A 10,000-nucleotide genomic window follows, 5' to 3' on the forward strand; every position below is an offset into this window, starting at 1 on the left:
ATATATATATATATATATGTATGTATATATATATATATATATATATATATATATATATATATATATATATATATATATATATATATATATTCTTCTTGGGGTATTAAAGCTAACACTTGTTGGCACGGGCCTTTCCCTTGGTTGGTCCGTAGTATATATATATATATATATATATATATATATATATATATATATATATATATATATATATATATATATATATATATATATATATATATATATATATACCATGACCTTCCACTGTCTTGTATTAGAGTTCTGCTTGGGGGGAGGCTACACTCGAGCATGCTGTTCTATCCTATTTCTCTTCCTCTCTTTTTTTCTTAAAGTTTTATGATCTATATATGAAGGATGTAATTTACGGTTGTTACTGTTCTTGATATATATATATATATATATATATATATATATATATATATATATATATATATATATATATATATATATCCAGACACTTTTTTTATTATACACTGTAGATAGGGGAGATGGTTGCTTTCGGGCCTTAGGCTTGGTTAAGTTTGAATGAGTTAGGCGGGGTAGGCCTACAGACGTTAAAAAATGATTGTCCCGGCGTATTTGTTCAAATATCGCCACACGCTGAAACAGATGTTTGACCAAACTTCTGTATGCCTACCGACAACACCCTCTCCACATGAACCAGAAGAAAGCGTGCATGTGGTTATTTACATAATTATTTGCGTCAAAAACAGGTTGCAGAGTACTAGCATTGGGGCATGTAGGCCTGACAGTAAAGTACACATTCAATTAGCACCAAATAACATAAATTATCATTATCTACCAAGGAAGTCAGAGACAAATACTGTCGATAGTTTAATGGAGTGGGATTTATGATTAGCAAAGACAAATTACTTCATAGCTGTACCTCATCAAATTTATTTAAATTTAATTTTTTCATATACATGTGCAGATATATTTAAAAAAGTGTTAGTGTATATATATATATATATATATATATATATATATATATATATATATATATATATATATATATATATATATATATATATATATATATATATATATATATATATATATACACACACACACAAACACATACGAAATGCGTTAGTTTTCTTCCTTGCTAGGTTGCTGTTGGTATGTTCTTTCAACTTTTCAAACAACTGTTTGTAGCATTTTGCTTTGCGATTTCGATTCTTATATTCCTTGCTTTGTATTTAACGTAATGGTGAAAAGATTTGTAAAATTCCATGAAATCTAATCAAAATTCTTGGCTCTCATGAGGTGTTTACAGTGTTGCCAGATGGGTTAGTGTAAAATTCCCCAAAACTCATGTTAAAGAATCCCCAAAACAACCCAAATATCCCCATTTCCACAAATATATTTTCTTCTGATCATGTAGGCTTTACTCATATAGAAATTACTCACTATAATTCATATAAGCGCAAGCAAACTAATTGCAACAATATAAAGGTTTACTCCTCTTTGTTTCTTCTTCACAGAAACTTGTACGGAATATCCCCATCAGACACCCAAAATCCTCAAATCTAGAGATAGATTCCAAAATCTAAGGATAAATTCCCATAGCTGGCAAAACTGGGTGTTGATATCATGGCTGTGGTTTTCTAACTCAGAATGCTTGATCAAACTTCGCCACATACTCATCAAACATGCTGGACAAACAGGTTCTTTGACTATCGAATATCAAACTGCTAGTCAAACCTTCCAACCTGCCCACCCACTCAAATTCTTTTCAAATTGTTTCATTAAGCACACTGTTTGATAATCTGTAGGCCTACCCAGCCTAAGAGGCCTGGTTTTGACTTCCGGGGGGCCCTAACCTACAAAGACGAAATACCTAAGCCTGATAATAGCCGTGTTATCAGTAACCAATTAATTAATATCTTTATTTTAACTGATTGTAGATGTGGAAACTGAAGGCTTTCTTGTTTTCTAATTGCTTCAATAATGCGGATTTGACAATAAACGAGCAATATGCGGTGTGAAAGGCCGAGTGCCTTGGAATGTAGGCCTATATGATAAAAGGACTGTGAATGTCCTGGAGAGAGTAGAATTCTCTTGCATTATAGGACCAGAAAGGCAGCACTTGAAATAAGTAACGTGGAAAGTCAAGTCCTTCCTTTCATAATGTTGGTAACATTATTTACGGGTAGAACTAATTTTTGCTAACCAAGCGTCTCATAGCATGCAGATTTTCCAACTAGGGTTGTAGCTAAGCTATAATAATAATAATAATAATAATAATAATAATAATAATAATAATAATAATAATGATAATAATAATAATAATAATCTGATTGTTTGTCCATCCCCCCATAAGAAACTTTTGGGATTCAATTAAAGAACACTTTCGGAGGGAGAATCTTGAATTCTGGAGCTCACAGCAAAGTGTGCTAAAAGTTATTGGAAATTTAGAAACATTGAGAAACAACTTCTCAATTGAAGCTTTTCTTGCGCAAGAACGAAACTGGAGTAGCTTCGAAGGTTGGTCGTTTTAAAAGACGATAAGATAAAAATCGGATAGCGATTGAATGATCTCCAAATCAGTCTTATCGTAAGATTTGAAAGGTCAGAAAAAAACAGCGATCGTTTTCTCTTCTTCAGTTTGTCATCACTCAAGTCTCGAGATAGTAGTTTACTTGTGCCTTTGTTGATACGCCAAAGACCTCTTCGGTGTCAAGGTAATTAATTATATTATAGATATTTAAGTGATTCCCACTGTAAGTAAGCAACAATTTAGACATTTCCAAGCGTTAGTGTGTAAATTTGTTCCGTGTGTAGTCCACAAAGATTTAAAAGTTTCGTGAAACTGTCGAATCTCATACACTACACACAACAACAAATGCAGCCCTTTCGAGTTCAGTGCAGGCCAAAGACCTCACACGTAGCACTTCATGTCTGGGGTTTAGCCAGTTTTCATCACTGCGCTAGCCAGTGGGTATTGGTGATGGTGGGATATTTTCACCTGAGCGCTCTCAGCAAACTGACCTACAGTAGTATGTGTGTCCCTTCCTAGTATCCTACAGCTTTGCTGATCATGGCAATACACAAACCCTTTCACCACGTCAAGGTTGGAATAGGCTTATATGGTAACAAGGGTTTAATATTTTTTTGTTTTCAGGATGATAATTATTGTTAATACTGATGAAAGCGAGAAGTGTAGAATATTTTTTTATAGTGACATTATCATAGAATACTATTGTCCTTTTCAGCTCCGGCTGTAAGCAGTATTCCCAGGACTGGGCTTTGGTCTCTTAGCTCTTAATGTAAATGGTCTGACTGCTGGACCTGGATATATATATATATATATATATATATATATATATATATATATATATATATATATATATATATATATATATATATATATATATATATATATAAACATTTATATATATATATATATATATATATATATATATATATATATATATATATATATGTATGTATATATACATATATAAACATTTATATATATATATATATATATATATATATATATATATATATATATATATATATATATATATATATAATGTATATATATATATATATATATATATATATATATATATATATATATATATATATATATATATATATATATATATCCTGGTTCAGATTTTAGCTGAAACTGTATGATACAAATTATATATATATATATATATATATATATATATATATATATATATATATATATATATATATATATATATATATATATATATATATAAACTAGTGTACACAACCCGTCAATAATTGCGGCTAAATATTTAGATAGATAGGCATGCACGTGCACGCGCACTCACCTCTCACCAGTGCGTGACCAACCCATTTAGAGCCAAGATTCAGTAAAACAGGTCCAATACTCGCGAATGGTGATGACGTCATCATAGCCGAAGCCTGCTTTCGCAATCTCACTTCTTCTATTGGAGCATAGTACATCTATGGCATAATCCATGTGAATTTTTAATCATTTGATCTCAATTGACCTAAATTTCATCACACCAAACTCTCTCTCTCTCTCTCTCTCTCTCTCTCTCTCTCTGCACACCTTCAGTTAACAATTTTTTCTCTTTGTTGTTATTATTATTATTATTATTATTATTATTATTATTATTATTATTATTATTACTAACTAAGCTACAACCCTAGTTGGGAAAACATGATGCAAGAGAATTAATATCAAAATAGAACATTTTAAGATAATTAACAGCATTAAATTAGATTTATCATATATAAACTATAAAACTTCATAAAAACAAGAGGAAGAGAAACAAGATAGAAAGTGAGTGCCCGAGTGTACCCTCAAGCATGAGATGCTACAATGAAAATAAACAATAAAGATTTTTAAAGGCCGCTCATGAATGGCAGAAGCAAGGGACAGTGACATTGTCCTATCAATCAGGACAAAGCACTAGAGACTGACCACACATACATATGATAAGCGGCCAAGCCCCCTCGCGACCCAAGCTAGGACCAAGGAGGGCTAGGCAATGGCTGGTGATGATTCAGCAGATGGACCTATAGGTCCCCCAAACACCCTCATCCTTAGCTCACAAGGATGGTGCGGTTGCAGCTAACAAAGAAACTAACGAGTGTGAGCAAGTCTTAAACACCAGTCTGGCCTTCATCAATCAGGGACGTTACCACATCGGCCACCACAAGATCATTGTTTGATCTTACTAGGGCATTTGTTGGTGAGTAACTGAGGAGTAGGAGACAGAGGGGGTGGGGAGGGAATTTGAAGGGAAGGTGGGGTTGGGGAGAGGTAGCAATGAAAGATGTATTACAAATAAAACAAAAGGATGGATTATCTGAATGAACATTGGGCAAAATCACATTGAATCTCAGGATTATATTTTTGTAGTGCTTCTCATTTTGAATAAGAGTTCAGGATAAAGTATCTGTCGTGCTGGAAGCGCTGTGAATCTTGCTAGTAATCACGAATGTTAATTTTTTTTCTTTTTTTTTTTTAATCACATGAAAACACTCTTTTAACATTGCTCATCCCAAACCCACTAACTTATCATATCCCGTCACTTACTTTTGCATTCAAACATCTCAGCACAACGATGGTTTCTTTCCAAATCTAGCCTGAGCAGTTATGTGTCTCAGAAAATCTCTTTCTCGTTGTCTCTCTTTTCATTACATTAAATCGGGTAGAATACTTGCTTCTCTCGATTTATCCTAAACAAGCCTAGGGCTCGGTTGTCTAACATTTATAACCTTTCAGGTGAGTCGTAATAATTGTTTCTTTAAATACAAAAAGAGCTTCTCCCCTCCAATGCCTTACAGGTATTACTATCCTTACCAGAGCGGGATAAGCTTTGTCTTTCCTGTTCGTGGCTACCATGTCCATTTACGTTAGCATCAGATAATACCGACACATTCATATTTTGTTATTTTCATGCCACGGATACTTGTAGACCAGTGGTTAGGAGGCTCAAGGTCTAGAGAGCTACTCAGCAGGTTCTAGACCTTGAGGAAGCCCACCTCACCAGCGAGAAATCACGAATTCAACTCTTCAGCAAACTGCTGTGTTTTAGAACTGTATTAATAATCCATTATACCTCTGCTAGTCTAAGCAGCAATTTATGTAGATCTTAGTCAACCGTGGCGGAGCCAGGAAAGAAGGTAATGGAGCCAACCACTTCAACCTGAGACTTGATAGGATATCTGAAAAAAAGAAAGAAAGAGAAACATGTTTTGGGCATCAAAATACAATGGATGGAGGAGGAGGAGGAGGAAAATGAGGAGGTTACAAAGTAGGACTAGGCTTACAGGAAACGGAAGATTGTGCTCCTTAAAACGAATAGATAATTCAAGGCCTGACCTTGATTTCTAAGTAGCAACCTACCAAAGTTACGTAACAATTCTTGTTTTTAGCCCCACGAGTGAAAGAGAGATTGGTCGTTGATAATACTTGAAGGCTCTCCACTTTAGATTAAAAGACACCACGTTCACAGGTCCTCTCTTTTTATTTATGATAGCCTCGGGTATACGGTGGCCTACTTAGGGTTTTACCCTTACGTAAGATCGAAGATGGACACCATTCTTAAGGCATTTAGGTGATTAAGAATTCATATTCAAGATCTTTCATAACAGAAAGATTACGAATAAATATACCTTAAACTTGCAACCATAATTGCAACTTTAGAAAGTTACGTTTTAGAGATGTACTTGACATACTAAGTTCATTCAAATAGATAAATAAAAATTGTTCTTTACTCATATATTCCTTCAAGTAATACTTCTGTGGTCTGTAGTAAATAGAACCGTAAGGTTCACAAGATCAAGGAAAGTATATTATTATCATTATTATTATTATTATTATTATTGTTGTTGTTGTTGTTGTTGTTATTATTATTATTATTATTATTATTATTATTATTATTATTATTATTATTATTATTATTATTATTATTAGCTTAGCTACAACCCTAATTGGAAAACCAGGATGCTATAAACCCAAGGGCTCCAACAAAGAAACATAACGCAGTTATTTTTAACAATTTCAAATACCATTTTCTTATTATTATAAAATTATTATTATTATTATTATTATTATTATTATTAGTATTATTATTATTATTATTATTATTATTATTATTATTATTATTATTATTATTCTACAAGTCCAGTTTGATAAGTACAATGCTTTAAGCCCAAGTGCTCCAACATGGAAAGTAGCCCTGTGAAGAGAGGAATAGAAAATAACATATATAAGTAATGAATATGACATACATACATATACCAAGGCACTTCCCCCAATTTTGGGGGGTACCCGACATCAACAAATGAAACAAAACAAAAAAAGGGGACCTCTACTCTCTACGTTCCTCCCAGCCTAACAAGGGACTCAACCGAGTTCAGCTGATACTGTTAGGGGGCCACAGCCCACCCTCCCACATTATCCACCACAGATGAAGCTTCATAATGCTGAATCCCCTACTTCTGCTACCTCCGCGGTCATCTAAGTAAATAAAGAAAATATCTCAAGATCAGTAATGACGTTAAAATAGTCAATTATATGTAAACAATAAAAATAGACTTATGTCAAACTATTCAACAGAAAAGATTTTACAAAACGTTTGAATATCTAAAGTACGGTCAAATCAAATGTCAGACTAGGAAGATCATTCCACAATCTAGTCACAACTGTAAGAAAACTTCGAGAGTACTGTGTAGTGTTGCACCATGTGATGGAGAAGGCCTGGCTGTTAGAATTAGATGCATACTTTCAATAATTTTCTCAAGGGCTATTATCTTGGTCCCATTATATACTCTTATAGGACTTGTAAGATTTTTTTTTTTTTTTTTTTTTTTTGAGAATAAATTCTTAGGTATTTCGTGCATTACACAACGTATTCCACGTTAATTATCAAATCTACATTATCAAAGCACTTGGAAAACAAGAAAGTCTTCAGCTTTTTGAAGGCTTCAATACAGTATCTTCAGTCTTTCGTATGTCCAGTGAGAGCTTCTTAATATAGCCTAGTGTTGTCTTGGGGCCGTATGTTTAAAAGCTCTACATTAGAATTTATAGTAAAGGTAAATCTTTGCTCCAATAACTCAATAACTTGAAACCATTTTTACCTATTCTCGTGTCAACACGATTCGTTGGCTGCACGATGTGTAGGAATCCTCTTAGATATTTTGGACGCCCGGTTCTGATAGGTTGTAGAGTTATTGCACATATCTTAAACTCTATTTTGGTTTTGATAGCAAACCAGTGTAATCCAAAAGTATAGGAGTAATAATTTCTCTGGGGGGGACACCTTTTATCAGTCTTACTCCTCTGTTTATGAAGTTTTGTAATTACTTGAGTTACACTTGGGTACATAGTAAAAGTAATGTTTCTAAGTTGATATCCAATGATTCTTACTATATTATTAATCTGAGCACTGAGAGACAAATTTCAGTCAAGTAGAACACCCAGGATGGTACAGTCTGGGAAGATTTAAATGCAATGAATGATTAGAGTTATTGAAAATCTTGTGCAACATGCTTAAAGAATTAACTAAACGACGGTGCCAGAGATTAATATCCAAATCAGGATAAGGAATTTAATAGACCACAAGTTTCTATTCAACAAATTAAGGTGAGATTCAGCAGCTGAAACCCAGATAGGCGAGCAATACTCGAGGCAAGGTAAAATGAAAGAATTAAAACTTTCCTTATGATAGATTTATCCTAAAAAATTAAGACTCTTAATAAGCCATTTTTTTGTGCAATTGAAGAAGTAAAAGACCGCATGGGGTTTTTAAAACTAATTTTGCAATCTAGAATCACCTAAAATTTTAAGAGTTATATACAGTATAGTTAAAAGAGTAATTGTCAACGCAAAGATCTGGATGTTGAGGAGCCATTGCCCACGACCTATTTACAACCATGATTGAATTTTGTTAGGATTTAACTTCATGCCCCGTAATTTGAACCTCGCATTAATTTTAGCTAGATCTCTATGAAAGGATTCAACAACCCAGATCTACATTAAGGCGATGGAATTGAAGCAAAGAGAGTAGCATCATCTGCATATGGAACGAGCTTGTTTTCTAGCCCAAACCATATATGATTATAATTATCAATTGAGAAGTAATGGGCCAAGAACACTACCCTGAGGAACACCAGATATTAGTCTTATTGTAACTATGGTGCTCATAATCACATACTCTTCTTCTTTCGATATGATCCCACTGTATAGCAGGGTTGGCAGCTGGAGTCAACTTTCTCCATCAGGTTCTCTTTCTTGCATCTTCTTTCCACAATCCCACACATCCCAATTCCCTCTTCACCACATCCATCCATCTGATTTGCTGATGCCCGGCACGCCACCGCCCCTGCCCTATCACTGGTATGTTCTTACCTCCTCTCTCCTTATTATATGACCTTATTATCTGAGACGAGCTTCCATAGCCTTATCTTTTACATTACATACCGTGTATCCTTCTTATATCTTGGCTCTCCCTCCCTTCCAGTAGTGATATTCCAGCAATACATCTTATCATTCTCATCTTAACTCGTTCCAACAGTCGCTCCTCTTTCCTCTTAAGTGTCAAAGTTTCTGCCTCATATACTAGTAGGGGCCTCATAAATGTTTTATAGATATCAATATTTAGTCTTAATGGCCTTTTTTTCTAAAAGAACTCCAGTTACCTCTCTTCATTTTCACCATGCTTCTTTCACTCTCTGCCTCACTTCTTTCTCAGGAACACCCCCTTCTGTTATTATTAATCTCAAGTAGTTAAACTAATTTTTCTGTTTCGGCACTGTACCTTACTCCACTTGAATGTTTACTTATTTATGTCCTCTACTGCTAACCATTAACTCAGTCTTTCCAAATTCCAATGTTGATCTTCAGTCCTTTCCTTCCTAAAGTTCCTTTCCATGGTGCTAAAAATCTTTCTTGCAGTTCTTCTTGTGTCTGCTACAATGACTAAATCCTCATCAAACATAACTTCCAATAATTCTTCGTTGTTCCTTAAGTCTGATGACAAGGTGTCTATAACGACGAGGAACTGGAATGGGCTCAGAGCAGATACCCAATAGAGGTCAACCTTCACAGTGAGTCCCTTAGTTTCCAGATATTTTGTTCATACAGTAGTTCTTGCCGCCCCCCCCCCCCCCTTATACAGCATTCTCACTAACCTTACCCACTTCTCCGGTACTCCCATCTTTCTTAAACACCAACAAACTAACATTTTGGTAGCATGTCATATACTTATTCAAGATCCATCAAACGAATGTAAACTTTCCTGCTTTCTTCTATGTACTTCTCTTGGACTTGTCTTACTATAAACATGACATCCACTCTGCTCTTTTCTTTCATGAACCCAAACTGCTAACCCTCTCAACCTTCCACTACCCTTTCTGGTATCTTGAATACAGGCTCGAAAAAGTTTCATTCCTCTGTATTCCTCACAGTTTAACACTTCTCCTTTTTTGTTTATACAATTTAATCATCCAGTTATCTTCC

At 34.2% G+C, this 10,000-nt stretch overlaps 1 protein-coding gene across 2 annotated transcripts in view; it reads left to right on the forward strand.

The window, feature by feature from the left end:
- Window positions 1-2,585: 2,585 nt before the first annotated feature.
- The window catches only part of LOC137620797 (Na(+)/citrate cotransporter-like), a 158,571-nt gene continuing 151,156 nt past the window's right edge, over window positions 2,586-10,000 (forward strand). For both annotated transcript variants that reach the window (XM_068351237.1, XM_068351236.1), the window contains exon 1: window positions 2,586-2,702. The gene's annotated coding sequence lies outside the window, so the exon portion shown is untranslated. The remainder of the gene's footprint in view (window positions 2,703-10,000) is intronic.

The sequence above is a fragment of the Palaemon carinicauda genome, chromosome 27 (assembly GCF_036898095.1).
Source record: "Palaemon carinicauda isolate YSFRI2023 chromosome 27, ASM3689809v2, whole genome shotgun sequence".
NCBI lineage: Eukaryota > Metazoa > Arthropoda > Malacostraca > Decapoda > Palaemonidae > Palaemon > Palaemon carinicauda.